Raw genomic sequence first — 24,947 nt, 5'->3', positions numbered from 1 at the left:
ATTCAGATGGGTACATCTTTCCTTGTCTCCTTTGCCTTTCACTTCTCTTCTCAGCTATTTTTAAGGCCTCCTCAGACAGCCATTTTGCTTTTTTGCATTTCTTTTTCTTGGGTATGGTCTTGATCACTGCCTCCTGTACAATGTCATGAACCTCTGTCCATAGTTCTTCAGGCACTCTGTCTATCAGATCTAATCCCTTGAATCTATTTGTCACTTCCACTTTAGATCATACCTGAATGGTCTAGTGGTTTTCCCTACTTTTTTCAATTTAAGTCTGAATTTGGCAATAAGGAGTTCATGATCTGAGCCACAGTCAACTCCCGGTCTTGTTTCTGCTGCCTATACAGAGCTTCTCCATCTTTGGCTGCAAAGAATATACTCAGTCTGATTTCGGTATTGACCATATGGTGATGTCCATGTGGAGTCTTCTCTTTTTTTGTTGAAAGAGGGTGTTTGCTCTGATCAGTGCTTGGCAAAACTCTGTTAGCCTTTGTCCTGCTTCGTTTTGTGCTCCAAGGCCAAATTTGCCTGTTACTCCATGTATCTCTTGACTTCCTATTTTTGCATTCCAGTCTCCTATAATGAAGAGGATATCTTTTGGGTGGGTGTTAGTTCTAGAAGGTCTTGTAGGTCTTCATAAAACCATTCAACTTCAGCTTCTTCAGCATTATTGGTTGCGGCATAGACTTGGATTACTGTGATGTTGAATGGTTTGCCTTGGAAAAGGACTGAGATCATTCTGTCATTTTTAAGGTTGCTTGCAAGTATTTTGTTGATTTGTCTCTTGTGGGCTCACTCTTCTGTTGATTATGAGGGATAATCCATTTCTTCTAAGGGATTCTTGCCCACAGTAGTAGATATAATGGTCATCTGAATTAAATTCACCCATTCCAGTCCATTTTAGTTCACTGATTCCTAAAATGTTGATATTCACTCTTACCGTCTCCTATTTGACCACTTCTAATTTACCTTGATTCATGGACCTAACATTCCAGGTTCCTATACAGTATTGCTCTTGACAGCATCATACTTTACTTCCATCATCAGTCACATCCACAGCTGGGCGTTGTTTTTGCTTTGGCTCCGTCTCTTCATTCTTTCTGGTCTTATTTCTCCATTCTTCTTCAGTATCATATTGGGCACCTACTGACATGCGGAATTCATCTTTCAGTGTCCTATCTTTTTGCCTTTTCATGCTGTTCATGCGGTTCTCAAGGCAAGAATACTGAAGTGGTTTGCTATTCCCTTCTCCAGTGGACCATGTTTTGTCAGAACTCTCCACCATGACCTGTCTTGGGTGGCCCTACACAGCATGGCTCATAGTTTCATTGAGTTAGACAAGGCTGTGGTACTGTCTGAGGAGGCCTTACAAATAGCTGTGAAAAGAAGAGAAGCAAAAAGCAAAGGAGAAAAGGAAAGATATAAGCATCTGAATGCAGAGTTCCAAAGAATAGCAAGGAGAGATAAGAAAGCCTTCCTCAGTGATCAATGCAAAGAAATAGAGGAAAACAACAGAATAGGAAAAACAAGAGATCTTTTCAAGAAAATTAGAGATATCAAGGGATCATTTCATGCAAAGATCGGCTCGATAAAGAACAGAAATGGTATGGACCTAACAGAAGCAGAAGATATTAAGAAGAGGTGGCAAGACTACACAGAACTGTACAAAAAAGATCTTCACGACGAAGATAAACACAGTGGCGTGATCACTCACCTGGAACCAGACATCTTGGAATGTAAAGTCAAGTGGGCCTTAGAAAGCATCACTACGAACAAAGCTAGTGGAGGTGATGGAATTCCAATTGAGCTATTTCAAATCCTGAAAGATGATGCTGTGAAAGTGCTGCACTCAATATGCCAGCAAATTTGGAAAACTCAGCAGTGGCCACAGGACTGGAAAAGGTCAGTCTTCATTCCAATCCCAAAGAAAGGCAATGCCAAAGAATGCTCCAACTACTGCACAATTGCACTCATCTCACACGCTAGTAAAGTCATGCTCAAAATTCTCCAAGCCAGGCTTCAGCAATATGTGAACCGTGAACTTCCAGATGTTCAAGCAGGTTTTAGAAAAGGCAGAGGAACCAGAGATCAAAAATAGCCAACATCCGCTGGATCATGGAGAAAACAAGAGAGTTCCAGAAAAACATCTATTTCTTCTTCGTTGACTATGCCAAAGCCTTTGACTGTGTGGATCGCAATAAACTGGAACATTCTGAAAGAGATGGGAATACCAGACCACTGACCTGCCTCTTGAGAAACCTGTATGCAGGTCAGGAAGCAACAGTCAGAACTGGACATGGAACAACAGACTGGTTCCAAATAGGAAAAGGAGTACGTCAAGATTGTATCTTGTCACCCTGTTTATTTAACTTCTATGCAGAGTACATCATGAGGAACGCTGGGCTGGAAGAAGTACAAGCTGGAATCAAGATTGCCGGGAGAAATATCAATAACCTCAGATATGCAGATGACACCACCCTTATGGCAGAAAGTGAAGAGGAACTCAAAGGCCTCTTGATGAAAGTGAAAGAGGAGAGTGGAAAGTTTGGCTTGAAGCTCAACGTTCAGAAAATGAAGATCATGGCATCTGGTCCCTTCACTTCATGGGAAATAGATGGTGAAACAGTGGAAACAGTGTCAGACTTTATTTTTTTTGGGCTCCAGAATCACTGCAGATGCTGATTGCAGCCAGGAAATTAAAAGATGCTTACTCCTTGGAAGGAAAGTTATGACCAACCTAGATAGCATGTTAAAAAGCAGAGACATTACTTTGCCAACAAAGGTCCGTCTAGTCAAGGCTATGGTTTTTCCCGTGGTCTTTTGTGGATGTGAGAGTTGGACTGTGAAGAAAGCTGATCGCCGAAGAATTGATGCTTTTGAGCTGTGGTGTTGGAGAAGACTCTTGAGAGTCCCTTGGACTGCAAGGAGATCCAACCAGTCCATTCTAAAGGAGATCAATCCTGGATGTTCATTGGAAGGACTGATGCTGAAGCTGAAACTCCAATGCATTGGCCACCTCATGCGACGAGTTGACTCACTGGAAAAGAGTCTGATGCTAGGAGGGATTGGGGGTGGGAGGAGAAGGGGACAACAGAGGATGAGATAGCTGGATGGCATCACCGACTCTGTGGACATGAGTTTGAGTGAGCTCCAGGAGTTGGTGATGGACAGGGAGGCCTGGCATGCTGTGATTCATGGGGTCGCAAGGAGTTGGACATGACTGAGTGACTGAGCTGCTGTGGTACATGTGATCAGTTTGATTAGTTTTCTTTGATCATGGTTTTCATTCTGTCCTCTGAAGAATAAGGATAAGAGGCTTATGGAAGCTTATGGAGAGACTGACTGTGGGGGAAATTGGGTCTTGTTCTGATGGGCATGCAATGCTCAGTAAATCTTTAATCCAATTTTCTGTTGATGGGTAGGGCTGTGTTCCCTCCCTGTTGTTTGACCTGTGACCAAACCGTGGTGGAGGTGATGAAGATAATGGTGACCTCCTTAAAGGTCCTGTGCATGCACTGCTGTACTTAGTGCCCCTGACTGCAGCAGGCCACGGCTGACCCTGGAGATGTGACACCACTCACACCTCCACTGGAGACTTCTGGACACTCAGAGGCAAGTCTGAGTCAGTCTTTTGTGGGCTCACTGTTCCTTGCTCCTGGGTCCTGGTGCGCACAAGGTTTTGATTGTGCCTTCCAAGAGTCTATTTCCCCAGTGCTGTGTAAGTTCTGTAATCAAATCCCACTGGCCTCCAAAGTCAAATTCTCTGGGGGTTCTCAGTCCCTTTGCCAGATTCTTAGGTTGGGAAATCTGTTGTGGATCCTAGAACTTTGGCCTTGTAGGAAAACTGAAAAAAAAATCCCTCATCTTTATGAATATACTGAAAAATTTGTCATAGATGCAAACAAAGTGTGTGTATATGTGCATGTTTAACTAGGATTTAAAGATGTAACTATGAGCTGTAAACACTTAAAACAACTTTAAGAAAGCTGTCCCATGTCCTACTGACAACTTTTATGTCTGCAAACCAGTTACTGGATGGTTCCATTTTTATTGAGCTGGGCTAATATTTTTCTCTTCAGTTGCTGCGTTGTGTCCACTATGTGTGACTCCATGAACTGCAGCGTGCCAGGGTTCCCTGTCCTTCACTATCTCCCGGAGATTGCTCCATTTGAAACCATCAGTTCTTTGGCACCAAGCCTCCGTTTGGTCCAACTCACATATTGGTACATGACTACTGGAAAAAACATAGCTTTGACTATATGGACCTATGTCGGCAAAGTGATGTCTCTGCTTTTTAATACACTGTCTAGGTTTGTCATAGCTTTTCTTCCAAGAAGCAAGCGTCTTTTCATTTCCTGCCTGCCGTCACTGTCCATGGTGATTTTGCAGCCCAAGAAGATGAAATCTGTCACTGTTTCCACTTTTGCCCCATCTGTGTGCCATTAAGTGATGGGACTAGATGCCATGATCTTAGTTGGTTTTTTTTTTTTTTTTGAGGTCTTCTCACTGGATCATGGTTTTTTTCTTAATTAATTAATTTTAATTGGAGGATAATTATTTTACAATATTGTAGTGGCTTTCGCCATACATTGTCACGAATCAGCCACGGGTGTACACGTATCCCCAATCCTAAACTCCCGTCCCACCTCCCTCCCCATCCCATCCCTCAGGGTTGTCCCAGTGCACCATCCCTGAGCGCCCTGTCTCATGCATCGGATCTAGACTGACAATCTATTTCACATATGGTAATATACATGTTTCAATGCTATTCTCTCAGATCATCCCACCCTCGCCTTCTCCCACAGAGTCCAAAAGTCTGTTCTTATATCCGTGTCTCTTTTGCTGTTTCACATATAGGGTCATTGTTACCATATTTCTAGATTTCATATATATGCATTAATATACTGTATTGGTGTTTTTCTTTCTGACTTACTTCGCCCTGTATAATAAGGCTCCAGTTTCATCCACCTCATTAGAACTGATTCAAATGTGTTCTTTTTTATAGCTGAGTAATAGTCCATTGTGTATATGTACCACAGCTTTCTTACCCATTCATCTGCCGATGAACATCTAGGTTGCTTCCATGTCCTGGCTATTGTAAACAGTGCTGCGATGAACATTGGGGTACATGTGTCTCTTATCAATTCTGATTTCCTAAGTGTGTATGCCCAGCAGTGGGATTGCTGAGTTGTATGGCAGTTCTATTTCCAATTTTTAAGGAATCTCCACACTGTTTTCCATAGTGGCTGTACTAGTTTGCATTTCTACGAACAGTGTGAGAGGGTTCCCTTTTCTCCACACCCTATCCAGCATTTATTGTTTGTAGATTTCATAAGATTGCTGGGAGAAATATCAATAACCTCAGATATGCAGATGACACCACCCTTATGGCAGAAAGTGAAGAGGAACTCAAAAGCCTCTTGATGAAAGTGAAAGAGGAGAGTGAAAAGGTTGGTTTGAAGCTCAACATTCAGAAAACAAAGATCATGGCATCTGGTCCCATCACTTCATGGGAAGTAGATGGAAAAACAGTGGAAACAGTGTCAGACTTTGTTTTTTTGGGCTCCAAAATCACTGCAGATGCTGATTGCAGCCATGAAATTAAAAGACGCTTGCTCCTTGGAAGGAAAGTTATGACCAACCTTGATAGTATATTAAAAAGCAGAGACATTACTTTGCCAACCAAGGTCCGTCTAGTCAAGGCAATGGTTTTTCCAGTGGTCATGTATGGATGTGAGAGTTGGACTGCGAAGAAGGCTGATCGCCGAAGAATCGATGCTTTTGAACTGTGGTGTTGGAGAAGACTCTTGAGAGTCCCTTATACTGCAAGGAGATCCAACCAGTCCATTCTAAAGGAGATCAATCCTGGATGTTCATTGGAGGGACTGATGCTAAAGCTGAAACTGCAATACTTTGGCCACCTCATGCGACGAGTTGACTCACTGGAAAAGACTGATGCTGGGAAAGGTTGGGGGCGGGAGGAGAAGGGGACGACGGAGAATGAGATGGCTGGATGGCATCACCGACTCTGTGGACATGAGTTTGAGTGTACTCCGGGAGTTGGTGATGGACAGGGAGGCCTGGCGTGCTGTGATTCATGGGGTCGCGGAGAGTCGGACACGACTGAGCGACTGAACTGAACTGAACTGAACTGAACTGAACTGAGACTTCGTGATGGTGGCCGTTCTGACCAGCATGAGATGGTACCTCATTGTGGTTTTGATTTCCATTTCTCGGATAATGAGTGATTTTGAGTATCTTTTCATGTGTTTGTTAGCCATCTGTATGTCTTCTTTGGAGAAATGTCTGTTTAGTTCTTTGGCCCATTTTTTGATTGGGTTGATAATTTTTCTGGTATTGTGCTGCATGAGCTGCTTGTATGTTTTTGAGATTAATTCCTTGTCAGTTGCTTCATTTGTTATTATTTTCTCCCATTCTGAAGGCTGTCTTTTCACCTTGCTTATAGTTTCCTTCGTTGTGTAAAAGATTTCAAGTTTAATTAGGTCCCATTTGTTTACTTTTGCTTTTATTTCCATTACCCTGGGAGGTGGGTCATAGAGGATCCTGCTGTGATTTATGTTGGAGAGAGTTTTGCCTATGTTTTCCTCTAGGAGTTTTATAGTTTCTGGTCTTACATTTAGATCTTTAATCCATTTTGAGTTTATTTTTGTGTATGGTGTTAGAAAGTGTCCTAGTTTCATTCTTTTACAAGTGGTTGACCAGTTTTCCCAGCATCACTTGTTAAAGAGATTGTCTTTTCTCCATTGTATATTCTTGCCTCCTTTGTCAATGATAAGGTGTTCAGAGGTGCGTGGATTTATCTCTGGGCTTTCTATTTTGTGCCATGGATCTATATGTCTGCCTTTGTGCCAGTACCATACTGTCCTGATGACTGTAGCTTTGTAGAATAGTCTCAAGTCAGGCAAGTTGATTTCTCCAGTTCCATTCTTCTTTCTCACAGTTGCTTTGGCCATTTGAGGTTTTTTGTATGTCCATACAAATTGTGAAATTATTTGTTCTAGTTCTGTGAAAAATACCATTGGTAGCTTGATAGGGGTTGCACTGAATCTATAGATTGCTTTGGATAGTATACTCATTTTCACTATATTGATTCTTCTGATCCATGAACATGGTATATTTCTCCATCTATTTGTGTCATCTTTTATTTCTTTAACCAGTGTTTTATAGTTTTCTATATATAGGTCTTTTGTTTCTTTAGGTGGATTTATTCCTAAGTGTTTTATTTTTTTCGTTGCAATGGTGAATGGAATTGTTTCCTTAATTTCTCTGTTTTCTCATTGTTAGTGTATAGGAATGCAGGGGATTGCTGTGTGTAAATTTTATATCCTGCAGCTTTACTATATTCATTGATTAGCTCTAGTAATTTTCTGGTGTAGTCTTTAGGGTTTTCTATGTAGAGGATCATGTCATCTGCAAACAGTGAGAGTTTTACTTCTTTTCCAATCTGGGTTCCTTTTATTTCTTTTTCTTTTCTGATTGCTGTGGCTAAAAGTTGGAAAACTATGGTGAATAGTAGTGGTGAGAGTGGGCACCCTTGTCTTGTTCCTGACTTTAAGGGAAATGCTTTCAATTTTTCATGATTGAGGATAATTTTTGCTGTGGGTTTATCATATATGCTTTTTATTATTTTGAGGTTTATTCCTTCTATGTGTGCTTTCTAGGGGGGTTTATCAAAAATGGAAGTTGAATTTTGTCAAAGGTTTTATCTGCCTCTATTGAGATAATTATATGGTTTTTATCTTTCAATTTGTTAATGTGGTGTTTCACATTGATTGATTTATGAATATTGAAGAATCCTTGCATCCCTGGGATAAAGCCCACTTGGTCATGATGAATGATCTTTTTAGTATGCTGTTGGATTCTGTTTGCTAGAATTTTGTTGAGGATTTTTGCATCTATGTTCATCAGTGATGTTGGCCTGTAGGTTTTTTTTAATCAGAAAAGATGCTTCAAATGATTTCTTTTTTGTTGTTGTTGTTGAATTTACCAAGGCTAGATTTATGGTCCAGGATGTGAACTATTTTGGAGAATGTTCTGTGTGCACTTGAGAAAAAGGTGAAATTCATTGTTTTGCAGTGAAATGTCCTGTAGATATTAGTTAGGTCTAACTGGTCCATTGTATCATTTAAAGATTGTGTTTCCTTGCTAATATTCTGTTTGGTTGACCTATCCATGTGTGTGAGTGGCGTATTAAATCCTCCCACTATTATTGTGTTACTGTTAATTTCCCCTTTCATACATGTTAGCCTTAGCTTTACATACTGTGGTGCTCCTAGTTGGGTGCATGTATGTTTATAATTGTTATATCTTCTTGGATTGATCCTTTGATCATTATGTAGCGTTCTTCTTTGTCTCTTCACGGCTGTTATTTCAAAGTCTATTTTATCTGATATGAGTATTGCTACTCCTGCTTTCTTTTGGTCTCCATTTGCATGAAGTATCTTTTTCCAGTCCTTCAGTTTCAGCCTGTGTGTGTCCCTTGTTTTGAGGTGGGTGTCTTGTAGACAGCATATATAGGAGTCTTGTTTTTGTATCCATTCAGCCAGTCTTTGTCTTTTGGTTGGGGCATTCAACCCATTGACATTTAAGGTAATTATTGATAAGTATGATCCCGTTGCCATTTACTTTGTTGTTTTGGGTTTGAGGTTATACACTTTTTCTGTTTCCTGTCTAGAGAAGATCCTTTAGCATTTGTTGAAGAGCTGGTTTGGTGGTGCTGAATTCTCTCAGCTTTTCCTTGTCTGTAAAGTTTTTGATTTCTCCTTCATATTTGAATGAGATATTTGCTCAGCGCAGTAGTCTGCATTGTAGGTTTTTTCTGTTTCATCACTTCAAGTATGTCCTGCCATTTCCTTCTGGCCTGAAAAGTTTCTATTGAAAGATCAGCTGTTATCCTTCTGTGTAACAAGATTATCCCCTTGTGTGTTATTGTTGCTTTTCCCTTGCTGCCTTTGCTATTTGTTCTTGTGTTTGATCTTCGTTAATTTGATTAATATGTGTCTTGGGGTGTTTTGCCTTGGGTTTATACTGTTTGGGACTCTCTGGGTTTCTTGGACTTGGGTGGCTATTTCCTTCCCCATTTTAGGAAAGTTTTCATCTATTATCTCCTGAAGTATTTTCTCATGTCCTTTCTGTCTTCTTCTTCTGGGACTCCTGTGATTCAAATGTTGGAGCGTTTACCATTGTCCCAGAGGTGTCTGAGGTTGTCCTCATTTCTTTTAATTCTTTTTTCTTTTTTCCTCTCTGCTTTACTTATTTCCACCATTCTATCTTCCACCTCACTTATCCTGTCTTCTGCATTTGTTATTCTACTTTTGGTTCCCTCCAGAGTATTTTTATCTTAATTATTGCATTATTTATTATGGATTGACTTTTTTTATTTCTTCTAGGTCCTTGTTAAACATTTCTTGCATCTTCTCAATCCTTGTCTCTAGTCTATTTATCTGTAACTCCATTTTGTTTTCAAGATGTTGGATCATCTTTACTATCATTATTCTGAATTCTTTTTCTAGTGAACTCCCTATCTCCTTTTCTTTTGTTTGATTTGGTGGGCATTTATCATGCTTCTTTACCTGCTGAATATTTCTTTGTCTTTTCACTTTGTTTAAATTTCTGTGTTTGGAGTGGCCTTTCTGTAGGCTGTAAGTTTGTGGTTACTCTTTATTGTGGAGCTTGCTCCCTGTCAATGGAGCTGGATTAGTGGTTTGTCAAGGTTTCTTGGTTAGGGTAGCTTGTGTCTGTGTTCTGGTAAATGGAGCTGGATTTCTCTCTGCAGTGCAATTAAGTGTCCAGTAGTGAGTTTGGGGGCATCTATGGGTTTGTTGTGACTTTGGGCAGACTATTTTATTTCTTAGGACTGTGTTCCTGTGTTGCTGGAGAATTAGCATGGTATGTCTTGCTCTGGATCATGTTGGCTCTTGGGTGGAGCTTGGTTTCCGTGTAAATATGGAGGCTTTTGGATGAGCTCTTGTTTAATTCCCTGTTCCCCGGAATCAGGAGTTTCCTGATGTTCTGAAATTTTGAATTTAAGCCTCCTAACTCTGGCTTTCAGTCTCATTCTGACAGTAGCCTCAAGACTTTTCCATCCATACAGCACAGATGATAAAACATCTAGGTTAATGGTGAAAATATTCTCCACAGTGAGGGATACCCAGAGAAGTTCACAGAGTTACATGGAGAAGAGATAGAGGGAAGAAAAAGATAGAGTTGACCAGGAGAAGAGGGGAAGGCAAAAGTGAGGAGAGCTATCTATGCAGTAATCAATTTCCTATGTGTCTGGAACACCCAGATAGGTTCACAGAGTTACACAGAGAAAAGAAGAGGCAGGAGGGAGGTAGAGGTAACCAAGAGGAGAAAAGGGGGACTCAAAAGGGGAGAGATCAATCTAGCCAGTAATCAGTTCCCTAAGTGTTCTTCACAACCCAGAACACCCAGAGAGAGTCACAAAGTTAAGTAGAGAATAAACCTGGGATGGAGGAGGTAGAGGTTACCTCGGAGAGGAAAGGGATAGTCAAAAGGGGAGAGAGCAATCAAACCAGTAATCACACCCCTAAGTAAAAATGGGTACTGAAGTTTAGATTCTTAAAGGTACAAAATTGATAAATACCAAAAAGCAAAGATTAAAAATCTAGAGCAGATGTTAGACTCTCAAAAATAAAATATTAAAAACACAAAACAAAATCACAAAAATTATAAACAGTATATTAAGAAATTTGCTTTAAAATTAGGGTCTCCTTTTTTTTGCAAGGTAATAGTAGGTTATAACTGAGTAGGTTATAGAAATGAAAAAGGAGTAATAAAGCCCTGAAAAATAAAAATTAAAAAATGGTAATAGTAAAAATATATCTAGGAATTTCTCTGGAGCTGTTGAGGGCGGTGTGGATCAGTTCAGTTTCAAATAGTTCCTTGTTCCAGGTTATACTTCTCAAGGTTTATAGGCCCCTTCCAATGTTTCATCATTGTTAACTACAGGGTTTTAATCTGTTGCACCTGTCAGTTCCAGAGCTGTTCCCTCTTCTTCGTTTATTTTGACTTCCTCTGTTTGCAAGTGTCTTCAGGATCTAATTTCTTCCCTGACACTTATTTAGCCTTACTTGTTCAGTTTTGTTGTGGGGAGGGAGGAACCCTACAAACAAATATCACAGGTGTGTGTGGCGAGTGCTTGCAGTGTATGGACCACACTGGGTTTGCCCAGGTCATGGCTGCGTGTGCTTTCCCAGTGTGCTTACACTGCTCAGGCTCCAGGTTGCTCTGTGGGGGTGCAGTCCAAAGCGTGCTCTGCGTTTCGTGCACTTCCCAGGTCTAAGCTGCTCATTTTCATGTTCTCGGGTACTTCACAAAGGCACAGACTCTGTTGGGTGTGCATTTTGTGCCCTTCCCAGGTCCTAGCAGCTCAGGCAACCAGGTGCTTGGCGAGCGCACTGTCCCAGTTGGGCCATGGGTCTTAATCACCTCCCTGGCCCAGTTGCTTGGTGTCCTGGGTGTGCCATCTCAGGTGTGCTGTGTGTCTCCTCTGGGGAGCTGATCTCAGGCTGCAACCCTCCTGGCAGATGTCAACCGTTTAGGATCCCAAGAAGCCTTAATTAGCAGCTGGGAGCCTGCTTACAGTTTGGCAGAGGATGCCAGTCTCTGGGGCTGAGATTGCCCCTTGTCTTCTGGCTCTTATTATTGTACACCTGCATCTTTGCCTCTGGTTGGGTGGGAGGGGCCAGTCCTCAGCCAGCTACCTCTCCCTTGGTGATTGCTCAATCCTTTGTTGTGTGAGCAGGCCAGGCTGTGCCTTAGGTTAGAGGTTTTTGTGGCAAAGTTTTCTCCCTCTTTTTTTTCCCTTCTCTGGTTATCCCACAGTTTGGGTTGCTATCTCACATTAGCTCCCTCTGATTGTCCTCAGGGCATTCAGGTCTGGTCCTTACCCTAAGCATGCAACCCACACCTCCCTGTCCAGCCCCTGCTTGCTGGTGGTGGAGGCCAGCGTCTGGGCTATTTCTCTGCTGGGAGTTGCAGTTTGGTGCATATTCTGTGCGTTTTTTTTTTCCCCTCCTGGTTATTTGCCCTCTGAGATTCCAAAACTCCCCATAGACCCTCCAGTGAGGGAGTTTCCTGCTGTTTGGAAACTTCTCCTCCTTCATGACTCCCTCCCCGGATGGGTCTCTATCCCTAACTCTTTTGCCCCTCTTTTTGTCTTTTATATTTTGTCCTACTTCCTTTCAAAGAGAATGGGCTGCCTTCTGGGTGCCTGGTGTCCTCCACCAGTGTTCAGAAGTTATTCTGTGGAAGTTGTTCAGCATTCAAATGATCTTTTGATGAATTTTTTGGGGAGAAAGTGGTCTCCCCATTATATTCCTCTGCCATCTTAGGACCGCCTCTGATGTTAGTGTTTTGAATGTTTGCCAGCTTTTTCACTCTCTTCTTATACTTTCATCAAGAGGCTCTTTGGTTCCTCTTCACTTTCTGCCATTAGGGTGGTATTATCTGCATATCTGAGGTTGTTGATATTTCTCCCAGCAATCTTGATTCCAGCCTGTGATTCATCCAGCCTAGCATTTCACCTGATGTACTCTGTATGTAAGTTAAGTAAGCAGAGTGGCAATATGCAACCTTTACATACTCCTTTCCCAGTTTTGAACCATTCCATTGTTCCATATCCAGTCCTAACTATTGCTTCTTGACCGGCATACAGGTTTCTCAGGAGGCAGGTAAATTGGGCTGGGTATTTCTATCTCCTTAAGAATTTGCCATAGTTTGTTACGATCCACATAGCTTTAGCATAGTCAATGAAGCAGAAATAGATGTTTTGCTGGAATTCTCTTGCTTTTTCTATGATCCAGCGGATGTTGGCCATTTGGTTCCTCTGCCTTTTCTAAATTCAGCTTGTACATCTGGAAGTTCTCAGTTCACCCTACTGTGAAACTTAACTTGAAGGATTTTGAGAATTACCTTGCTAGCATGTGAAATGAGCACAACTGTATGGTAGTTTGAACATTCTTTGGCATTGCCCTTTGGGATTGGAATGAAAACTGACCTTTTCTACTCCTGTGGCCATTGCTGAGTTTTCCAAACTTGTTGACATATTGAATGCAGAACTTTAACAGCATCATGTTTTAGGATTCAGACATGGTGAATAAGAAACTATAGTCGAACCCCGCAATCTATATATTTTAACAAGCCCTCTAGGTAGTCCTCAGTTCAGTATTCAGTTCAGTCGCTCAGTTGTGTCCGACTCTTTGTGACCCTGTGAACCTCAGCATGCCAGGCCTCCCTGTCCATTACCAAATCCCAGAGTCCACCCAAACCCATGTCCCATTGAGTTGGTGATGCCATCCAACCATCTCATCCTCTGTCGTCCCCTTCTCCTCCTGCCCTCAATCTTTCCCAGCATCAGGGTCTTTTCCAATGAGTCAACTCTTTGCATCAGGTGGCCAAAGTATTGGAGTTTCAGCTTCAGCATCAGTCCTTCCAATGAACACCCAGGACTGATCTCCTTTAGGATGGACTGGTTGGATCTTCTTGCAGTCCAATGGACTCTTAAGAGTCTTCTCCAATACCACAGTTCAAAAGCATCAATTCTTTGGTGTTCAGCTTTCTTTATAGTCTATCTCTCACATCCATACATGGCCACTGGAAAAACCATAGCCTTGACTAGACGGACCTTGGTTGGCAAAGTAATGTCTCTGCTTTTTAATATGCTATCTAGGTTGGTCATAACTTTCCTTCCAAGGAATGTCTTTTAATTTCATGGCTGCAGTCACCATCTGCAGTGATTTTGGAGCCCAGAAAAATAAAGTCAGCCACTGTTTCCCCATCTATTTGCCATGAAGTGTTGGGACCGGATGCCATGATCTTAGTTTTCTGAATATTGAGCTTTAAGCCAACTTTTTCACCCTCCTCTTTCACTTTTGTCAAGAGTCTTAAGTTTGAGAACCATTGCTGGGCATTAGAAGACAATTTAAATGCTATCTAGACAGCATATTTCCTAAAGGAAATCAGTCCTGGGTGTTCATTGGAAGGACTGATGTTGAAGCTGAAATTCCAATACTTTGGCCCCCTCATGCAAAGAGCTGACTCATTTGAAAAGACCCTGATGCTGGGTAAGATTGAGGGCAGGAGGAGAAGGGGGCGACAGAGGATGAGATAGTTGGATGACATCACCGACTCAATGGACATGAGTTTGAGCAAGCTCTGGGAGATGGTGAAGGGCAGGGAAGCCTGGTGTGCTGCAGTCCATAGGGTTGCAGAGTTGGACACGACTAATTGAACAACAACAATTGATGCAACCTACGAGATAACTAGAGTTAAAAGGATATGTCTGTATCTTCTAGGACAAGAGCCATATGGAATTTAGAGGCAGAGAGGATGTTTATTTTTCTTTAAAAAGGGGTTTATTCTTTTTATCTTTATGAGGAATTCATAGCTGACAGGGCTCCCTGGTGGCTCAGGCGTAAAGATCCCACCTGTCATTATAAAAGATGTGAGTTCGATCCCTGGTTGGGAAGGTCCCCTGGAGAAGGAAATAGTAAATATATTCTTGCCTGGGAAATCCTATCTGGACGGAGGAGCCTGGTGGGCTGCAGTCCATGGAGTTGCAAAGAGTCGGACACGACTTAGCAGCTAAATAACAACAATAGCTGACAACTATATCTAATTAATAGTTTCTATAATGTGTAATTTTTAGCTATGAAGTTTTCCTCAGCTTTGAAGTTTTAACTGAATTTTTGTTGAACCTTAATTGTTAACCATAAATGTGTAATAACTGTTCTAGTCCAAAATTTATAAATCACATTTCCAGTGTTCCGCCTGCCTTAATGAAAGTTGCCGAAGATCTTCCTTTATTATCAAAGTTCAAAGACATTTATGCCATGGCATATGGTAAGTAGATTTGAAAATCGTAAAAATGGAGACCATTAGAAATTACCATTTGACCGGACTAGGGAGGATCCAGTTGTTGTCAGCCTCTTATTTGCTGTGGGATAAGTCATGGGAATTTGAAGGGGTGGTTCAGAGGTTTCTGAAGCAATTCTCACAGCCCGAAGGGTAACAGGGCAGCAGCCAGTGAGGGCACAGCCTTGGGAAGCCATGAGAGTCTAGGACCGAGCCACCCCTCAGGGAAAGGTCAATACACAGTACTCCTGTCCATGTCATAAAATCATACAAAATCCAAAATTTAACAGAAGAGGATTACATTAAACAGAAAGTAACCTATAGTGTTCCTCTGAACCCCAGTAGAGAATCTCCAGTGCTCTATAGCAAGGGGCCCTGATGTGGGGGTCTTGGCAGGCCACTGGGTGTGCTGGATGTGCTAACATCCCTCAGGGAGGCTCCTCCTGGCTTTACCCTGTCCACAATGGGCCCCATGGTGTTTTCCTGGTCTCTCCTTTTGGAGCATTTTCTTGGCCCCCAAACATCAGAGTGTTTCCAGGGATGTTAGAAAGAGTTCTGACAGAGAACGATATACCCAAAGGGACTCAAGGTTAAACCCCCCTCCTCTGCTGTTTTCTGTTTGTGGCCCTTTGTTAAGCTCTCAGATAGGAGGATAACCACTTCCCTCCAGGGGTGTGAGAATTCGGGGAGAGGAGGATGGGAAGCAGCTTGACACAAAGGGTACAGGAACCATCCTTTTATTCCAGCATTGCCTCTCCCTCCACTCAGTCGCTGCTGCTCCCTTTTCCATATCCTATTCAAGGCTTAAACCTAATTATACTGGAGGCCCAGGAGAGCAGCTGTGTGGCCTTGATATTAAAGAAGACTTTAGATTTGTTCTTAAATTTCAACATGGATTCTGGAGAGTAGAAGGAAGCTTGGAATAGGAAGGGCGTTGGGTCAGCTTTGGATGGCGCTCAAGGGCTTCTCTAGTAGCCCAGCTGGTAAAGAATCTGACTGCAATGCAGGAGACCTGGGTTCGATTCTTGGGTCAGGAAGATCCACTGGAGAAGGGATAGGCTACCCACTTCAGTATTGCTGGGCTTCCCTTGTGGCTCTGCTGGTAATCCACCTGCAATGTGGGAGACCTGGGTTTGATCCCTGAGTTTGGAAAATCCCCTGGAGAAGGGAACGGCTACCCACTCCAGTATTCTGGCCTGGAGAATTCCACAGACTGTATAGTCCATGGGATCGCAAAGAATCAGACATGACTGAGCGACTTTCACTTTCAAGGACTGTGCTGTGAGAAGCAAGTAAAGAATTATAAATTGGAGGTATGTGTGGCGGTAGCTCACAAGAAGACCTACATTATGGATGAATCATCCTGGCAGCTAGTGAGGGCAGGGAGTCTCAGCAAACAAAACCCATAGATCGTCTGCAGTGCACAGAGCCTCCGAGGCACCCCCGTCCATGTTATGTACTTGGGGGCAACTCCAGGGGTTTCATTCTACCTTTTTCTGAGCTCTTCTCAGAGGAGGAGACATCCCTCTGAGAGACACCCTACTTGTTTACTGGGTTCAGCACTGCCCACAAACAGTCCAGCACAACCACCATTCTCTTTCACATGAAATTAGTGGTTCCTTTCCAGATCACCGTGATTCGGGAGGTCCAGCTTTTGGCAGGGGTCTCAGAAGAGCTTTGGGGGCCAGGGACGAAGCCAGGAAGGCACCCAAGAAGCCTTGACCGCTGATGATGTAGGTTCCAGGTTGCCGAGCCCAGCGCACCCAGCTCAGGAAAAGAAAGTTCTGGGCCCAGCGGGAGGGCCGTGTACGCCGCGGCTGCTTCCCAGTGCAAAAGGGCAATGGGGTGCAGACGGATCTCCCCACCTCACCCAGGTGCCCAGGAGCCACGCACAGCGGCCAGGAAGCCATGTGGGACTCGCGTCACCTCACAAAAAGACAGGTGAGGAGAGGCCCCGAGTCCTGTGTCTTTGGACGGCCGCCACCTGGCGGCAAGAGGGTGCTCCCCAGCCACCAGGGGCCCAGGCTCAGCTGGGGAGGCAGACAAGCTGTTGTCCCACTTATCTCACTTGATGCCACCTACAAAGTGTAGGTCACACGGCAGTGGAGAGGGGTTGGATTTATTTCCCTCTGTGTCTTCTCTGAAGTGTCTCTTCTATTCTCAGCCCCTGGCTAGCCCCATCTTCCCCCACAGTCTCTTTCACACACCCCATCCCCATTTCAGCCTTAATGAGCCAATGGGATCCAGTTTCACCACCACTGGAAGCGGTGTTCTGTGCCTCTCCCAGGCCTTTTCCTGTCTTTATAAAGAGAACTTAAGTTGGTCAAACTTGTACCTGTGTTGTTGCCACCCCTCCTTTCTCCCCATACCCCACAATGAGAACTGTTCTTCAGGCCTTGGATTCAATAGCCTCATTGTGACCCTGTGAGGTGAGGGTGGGGAGGGATCAGCAAGGACTCAGGAAAACACGTCTTGGTCAAGTGTGAGTTTCCATACCTGGACTCTGCAGGCCCCAGCATTTCAGGCTGTTTAGCATCTGTCAGTACTGCCTTGTGAAATCTAGCCCTGGCTTGCAGTAGTTTTATGTTTGCTGGATCAATAATTTTTTTTTTTTGACGATAAACCTGTATTATCATTTATTTAATGTTTAAGCTCTTGCACTAGATTTTTACAAGCTGGTGAACACTGACAAATTATTTCTCCCACAGAACTATAACCACTTGTTCCCGGACAGTATAAATATATGGTTGAGTTAACGTTAATACACATCACCATTTTATCAATTACATAATAAAACAAATTGTCAAGTATCCAAATATTAAGTTACACAGCTCAAAAGGTATATAAAATATTAAATATCTGCTCAATTCATTAGCAGAAACCCACTTTTTTTTGCAAGAGAGGCTGGGAATCACACTTCAAACAAAACTAAGTCGGTAAACAACTTCAGGTTAAGTATGAAAAAAAATTACAAGAATTTCAGAAATTTTGATTAAGAATTATTTTAGTTACAGTAACAAAGTATTTCTACCTTTTAAAAAATATTTACTAAATTAAAGCACATATTCTACATGTTCTACACAAGACAAAGGCAACATTTTACTAAAAATGCTTAATAGCCCCCTCCCATTCTTTCTTCAGGCCCTCCCTGAAAGTTGCACCCCAAAGTGCAAACATTAAAATGAACTGTAAGGCTTTTGTCTGGAGACATTAAAGACATATGCTTCTTCTGTACAATGTAGATTTTCAAAATGGAGGCCTTCTACAACATAAAATGAGATTTATAGAAAGATATTAAATAATCACTGTAAGACTTGGTTAATTAAAAAGGGAGCAAATCTGATGTATACTAGTATGAATGTGGGAGATGTAAACATATTGTGAGCAAACAAACCTCATAGGCCCTATTTTCTATTTTTGAAATGATGCAAGGAATAAACCACATAAGGTCCAGAGTGTTCATAGTTCCTAGGATTTGTTCTATATGATACTAAAAATATACAAGTATTGTGCTGGGTATTTTGGCACCTAGTCTTTCTAAATTTCTTACATATTGGTAAGATTCTGGCATGGAAACAGATTTAATGACATGACTCAATACTGCATGATTTCAGGAAAGGTCAATTGGTACAAATTATAAGCACATATTAAATGCTGAACAGCAAGAATTCTTTACTAGTATCCAAATAGGTTGATCATAACCTGAACAGAGACTGCAATTCTGCCAGGCCTGTGGCCTGGTAAAACTGCTTTTCAGCACTCCTATGGAAGCTTCATCAGGCTTATTCACCAAGTCAACTGGGCTATCTGCTATGTACAACAAATTGCATCCTGTCTCAGGTTCCACTTCCAAGCAATGGCATCATGCACCCTGGCTTTATTGAACGCAACAGTTGTTTCTATGACCATTGGAGTCTTTGAAGCGCAGCCGCATTTTAGGATGATATTTCTCCAAATACAAAAGTTGCTTGCTGTTAAAAGCTCCTCGCTGCTTTTGTCTTATGAACTGTACTGCATCTTCATATTTCATTCCACCTTCAATTAATGCTAGGGCAACAAGCACTGGAGCTCTGCCAAGGCTTGCAACACAATGAACAGCAATACAACAACCAGGGTCTTCACGAAACTTAATTTTCACAATCATCAACAATCTGGTTAGATGGTGGTGCGCCATCATCAAAAGGCCAATTGAGAACATGGATGCCTTCTTTCTCCACAAGAGTAGTGTCATAAGTTGCTTCACATACTCTTACGATTGTGGTAACTCCATACTTCTTAAGTTCCTCTATAAATTTGCTTAACGTTGTATTAGTTGGGTTGTGTGTAATAAGAAATCTCATGTTCCTGTATGTAACTTCCACAGGAGCTGGGCGGTTCATTCGAGCCATGTTAATTTAGTTAAAAAACACTCAATAGGGATATGAGAGAATTTAAAAAATTGAATACAGAAATGATGCAAAGAAACACAGTCAACTTCAATATACTCCACTTGAAATTCTCAGTGCTTTTAAGTATGAAGGTGGGAGTAATGGATTAATGAACCTATTAACAAGAAGCAGCAATTCTTCGATCCAGTAATACTGAGGCAATAGAAAGGAAGTGCACTGAGGTTTACCCATCCAGATCAGAACTCTTGTAAAAAAATGCTCTGCGGATTTCAATTCAACACTTCTGTGTCCAGGTTAAGCAGTCTTATGGGTTGAGCAATAATGAATTTCTGCAGTTCACTTGTCTTTATAGAGGTCGTGCTGTGCCTGGCAGTAATCTCCACTGCCCTTCAGAAACTCCATAAATGTGTGACCGAGAACACCACAGAACTGAGGAATATGTCTACTCATTGAAGATTGTGGCCTAACAATACAGCCGGTCCCGAGGCGGCGGCTTCGCGGGCGGTTGCACCGGAGTATGTCCTGCAGTGAAGGGCCCTGGGAAGAGTGCGCAGCTTCGCCGCCCGCAGCCCAGGCAGCCAATGCGCGCGCCGTGGCCTGCATCAATAATTTTGTACTTTATTTATTTAAAATTAAATAATTTGAATTGAATATAATCAATTATTAAATTTTAGTTATATACATACTTATATAAATCACGTCTTCATATCCATTCATTTATTGATGGACACTTTGGTTGCTTCGATCCCGTGACCAGCCTCTCGTGGGGTGCAGAATAGTGCCTCTCAACCCGGTACCTGTGAGAAACCCCTGCAATTCTTCAGCCTCAGAGCCTAGCTCCCCCTGACCAGGGACCTGGGGATCTCTGGGGCCCAGACCTGGGCACCAGTGTTTCCAGCTCCCCTGGTGTTGGTGGGCGCAGCAACCAACCTGATTGAAGACAGTGAGCAATGCCTCGGCTGCCCTCCCCTGGGAGCAGTGGCTAGAGCTGGGCCCCGTGCTCCCCAGCTTGCTCCTCCAGCTCCCTTGGAGACCCTGCTTTCCATCCCCCTCTCTGTTGTCTTCCAAGAGCCCTGCCAACCTTTCCTGGCTCTATTGTTCTCACCCTGGCAAGTGTTGAGGTCTTTAGCTCACCACACTATGCAAGGGGTGGTGCCCTCAGCTGGTATTGTTGCCTGCAGGGGATGCTAGAAAGGCCTGGGAACACTAGTCTCTCCCTGGCTTTGCTGGAACACGGTTTCCTGTCACTAAATGGTGAGGAAGGCTTTCTTATCTCTCCTTGCTATTCTTTGGAACTCTGCATTCAGATGCTTATATCTTTCCTTTTCTCCTTTGCTTTTTGCTTCTCTTCTTTTCACAGCTGTTTGTAAGACCTCCCCAGACAGCCATTTTGCTTTTTTGCATTTCTTTTCCATGGGGATGGTCTTGATCCCTGTCTCCTGTACAATGTCACGAACCTCCGTCCATAGTTCACCAGGCACTCTATCTATCAGATCTAGTCCCTTAAATCTATTTATCACTTCCACTGTGTAATCATAAGGGATTTGATTTAGGGCATACCTGAATGGTATAGTGGTTTTCCCTACTTTCTTCAATTTCAGTCTGAATTTGGCAATAAGGAGTTCATGATCTGAGCCACAGTCAGCTCCCAGTCTTATTTTTGCTGACTGTATAGAGCTTCTCCATCTTTGGCTGCAAAGAATATAATCTGATTTCGGTGTTGACCATCTGGTAATGTCCATGTGTAGAGTCTTCTTGTGTGTTGTTGTAAGAGGGTGTTTGCTATGACCGTGTGTTCTCTTGGCAAAACTCTATTAGCCTTTGCCCTGCTTCATTCCTTACTCCAAGGCCAAATTTGCCTGTTACTCCAGGTATTTCTTGACTTCCTATTTTTACATTCCAGTCCCCTGTAATGAAAAGGACATCTTTTTTGGGTGTTCGTTCTAAAAGGTCTTGTAGGTCTTCATAGAACCATTCAACTTCAGCATTACTGGTTGGGGCATAGGCTTGGATTACTGTGATATTGATTGGTTTGCCTTGGAAACAGAGATCAGACCACCTGACCTGTCTCTTGAGAAACCTATATGCAGATCAGGAAGCAACAGTTAGAACTGGACATGGAACAACAGACTGGTTCCAAATAGGAAAAGGAGTATGTCAACGCTGTATATTGTCACCCTGCTTGTTTAACTTATATGCAGAGTCCATCATGAGAAACTCTGGGCTGGAAGAAGCACAAGCTGGAATCAAGATTGCCGGGAGAAATATCAATAACCTCAGATATGCAGATGACACCACCCTTATGGCAGAAAGTGAAGAGGAACTAAAAAGTCTCTTGATGAAAGTGAGAGAGGAGAGTGAAAAAGTTGGCTTAAAGCTCAACATTCAGAAAACTAAGATCATGGCATCTGGTCCCATCACTTCATGGGAAATAGATGGGGAAACAGTGGAAGCAGTGTCAGACTTTATTTTTTTGGGCTCCAAAATCACTGCAGATGGTAATTGTAGCCATGAAACTAAAAGATGCTTACTCTTTGGAAAGAAAGTTATGACCAACCTCGACAGCATATTAAAAAGCAGAGACATTACTTTGCCAACAAAGGTCCGTCTAGTCAAGGCTATTGTTTTTCCAGTAGTCATGTATGGATGTGAGAGTTGGACTGTGAAGAAAACTGATCACCAAAGAATTGATGCTGTTGAACTGTGGTGTTAGAGAAGATTTTTGAGTGTCCCTTGGACTGCAAGGAGATCCAGCCAGTCCATCCTAAAGGAGATCAGTCCTGCATGTTCATTGGAAGGACTGATGCTGAGGCTGAAACTCCAATACTTTGGCCACCTCATGCGAAGAGTTGACTCATTGGAAAAGACCCTGATGCTGGGAGGGATTGGGAGCAGGAGGAGAAGGGGACAACAGAGGATGAGATGGCTGGATGGCATCACCGACTCGATGGACATGAGTTTGAGTGAACTCCGGGAGTTGGTGATGGACAGGGAGGCCTGGCGTGCTGCGATTCATGGGGTTGCAAAGAGTCGGGCACGACTGAGTGACTGAACTGAACTGAATTGAAAGGTTGAGGAGGCTCCTTCCTGAAAACCTGGGGCCTCGAGGATTTTCAGTCTGGATCCTTCCCATGGATGTCCTGAGATCCCCCCAGACCAGCTTCCTCCAGAGGACCTGGGTCATTAGCAAGGTTCCTTTGTCAGGGCCCCTATGCACAGAGGCCCCATGTTGTCGTGGAGGGTAGAGGGTGCAGCAGAGGCGTCTGCCCCCCAGCATAGATTTTTTAATTGCTTCTTTATTCAGCTGTCTTATGTTTTCTATATCTGATCATATTTCACCTCATGCTAAATATTCTATTTAAATATTGTTTGGGGAAATAAGTTGATGTTCTCTTCCTAGGAAAAAATTTTTATTTGCTTATGCCAGGCACATGGGAATGCTGAATCCCTAGATGAGATGAGTCTGAGCTACAGCTGGTGTGGTTAATTATTGGTTAATATTGTTGTTGTTCAGTCACTCTGTCACGTCCAGTCTTTGTGACCCCATGGACTACAGTGCATCAGGCTTCCCTGTCCTTCACCATCTCCTGGAGCTTGCTCAAACTTGCTCAATATTGTTTAATATTGAATCACTTTTACTCTGAAGGGATTACTCTTTATGGTCCCCATCCAGGGAAGGAAGTGGTTTACCAGCCCTGTTTGTTTGGTGGCTCCCAGAGTCTGACCTTGTTCTTCAGTCCAACAAAGCCAACAGTACTACAGCAAGGCCTCTCATCCTTTTATGGAAGAGCAGTAAATACCCTAGAGCAGAAGCCATCCTCTCAGCTGCTCACAGTTCTCTAGTTTTCTGGTCTTTCCCAGCTCTTAGCTCAGTAATTGCTCATAATGTTAACTTTTTGATGTTCTTGAGACTATTTTTATTCACATTTTTAGCTTTTAAAAATATATTTTAAAAATTAATTTATATTGGAGTATAGTTGCTTTACAATGTTGTGTTAGTTTCTACTGTATGGCAAAATGAATCAGCCAAACATATACATATATCCCCTCCCTTTTGGACTTCCTTCCCATTCAGGTCACCCACAGTGCATTAGGTAGATTTCCCTGTGCTATACAGTATGTTCTCAGATACTATTTTTAGAACATTTCATCCAGCATTTTTAGTTGTCTTCCAGGAGAATGGATGCTCTGCAGTTCCCCTGTCCATTATGACAGGAAGCACAAGTTCATGACTGCACTGGGTATTGATTAAAATATCTCCTCTTCTGTAGGGATGGTGGCTCAGCTCTCACCTCAGCCAAGGTTGATGGTACTACCAGCATCTCTTCCCACTTCTCCCATGTCTGCAAGGTCTCCTGGACACAACGTTCGGCCCTACTTGGTCAGGTTAATGCAGCTTAGGCCAACTAGGAGGAGGAAAGCTAGCTTTAGGAGAGAACCATGGTAAGAAAGCATTTCCACCTACCATTCTGTGTCCCTGCATGGAGAAGATGGGTCAGTCAAAAGAATGGAGAGATCTGAATAGAAATGAAAGTGAAGGGATTGTTGAGCATCTGTTGGATGTTCAATAACATTCTAAGAACAGACATTGGGTCCATTGGATGAGTGGATCAGTCTGGATATATAATGATGAGAAAAAAAATCACATAATTGGAACAGAGAAAGTTTAATACAAGGATGTATTCAGTATAACGGTGCATTGTAGTAATGAGGGACTGGCTAGTAAGAAATACAGAAAACAGATATAGAAATAACAGCTATAAGGAACAGTGACTACCTCTAGGGCTGCTAGTGGGCCCAAGAGGGCACAACTATGAATGATACAAATGATTATGCTGCTGCGCTGGTGGGACTTGTTAGAAATTAACCCTCTGGAACTTGCCAGAAATATTCCCTGTAGGGTAAAACTTGTTTCCTCTGCAATCTGTCTTCAGTACCTCCTACTGAAAGAAGCTTAAACTGTGCTATTGGCAAAGGGAAAAATTAAGGGTCCATATCCATTTTCACAGAGAAGACAAAAGGGTGAATGTGAAGTTGAAAGGGAGCACCAGTGTCAAAAATTCAGAAAAATTAAAAATAAGTAAAACCAATGAATCACTGAGGCAGTAATTAGTGAAAGTTTATTTTGCACACACCAAAAGGACCTTTTGCAGACCAGAAGCACTGAAACTAAAATATGGAATGAGACGCAGAGGTATATTGTTATAAATCAGCTTATATAGTGTGGAGGCAGTGATTTTCTTCACAGAGATTCATTATAATATTAGAATTTTCTTAAATGAGAGAATTGGTTAATGGTTACCTCATATCAATTTTGGGGAATAATTTGTTTCACCTATGATATTTAGAAGCATAAGCAAGAAGTGAGCCAGGTGAAGTTAGCCTCACTTGCCTTGCAAAATAAACTAAATTAAGCTTTGCTTGTGTGACTAAACTGGTTTTGTATGCTCAGGGAATTTTCAAGTCTGGTCTCTGTTTGTGTTAGATTTTAACACCAGCATACTGCATCCTTTCTATCACTCAGCTTGCTTGTGCACCCTCTTACACATATTTACACTCTTGTACTCCCGGGAAGCAACTCTACATTTCTACCCAAGGAGATAGATCCTTCTTTCTTACAAGTGAAGAAACTCTTACCCTTCCACCCAAATGACAAGATGT

The 24,947-nt window shown here is 42.5% G+C and overlaps 1 pseudogene; it reads right to left on the bottom strand.

Annotated features, from left to right (window-relative positions):
- Positions 1 to 18,775: 18,775 nt before the first annotated feature.
- On the bottom strand, positions 18,776 to 19,310 carry LOC129534840 (protein tyrosine phosphatase type IVA 1 pseudogene; annotated as a pseudogene).
- Between the last annotated feature and the right edge of the window lie 5,637 nt (positions 19,311 to 24,947).

The sequence above is a fragment of the Moschus berezovskii genome, chromosome X (genome assembly GCF_049115385.1).
Source record: "Moschus berezovskii isolate FMDL1 chromosome X, NW_MosBer_1.0, whole genome shotgun sequence".
NCBI lineage: Eukaryota > Metazoa > Chordata > Mammalia > Artiodactyla > Moschidae > Moschus > Moschus berezovskii.
Note: the sequence above shows the minus strand (reverse complement) of the source record. Positions and strands in the feature narration are given on the sequence as shown.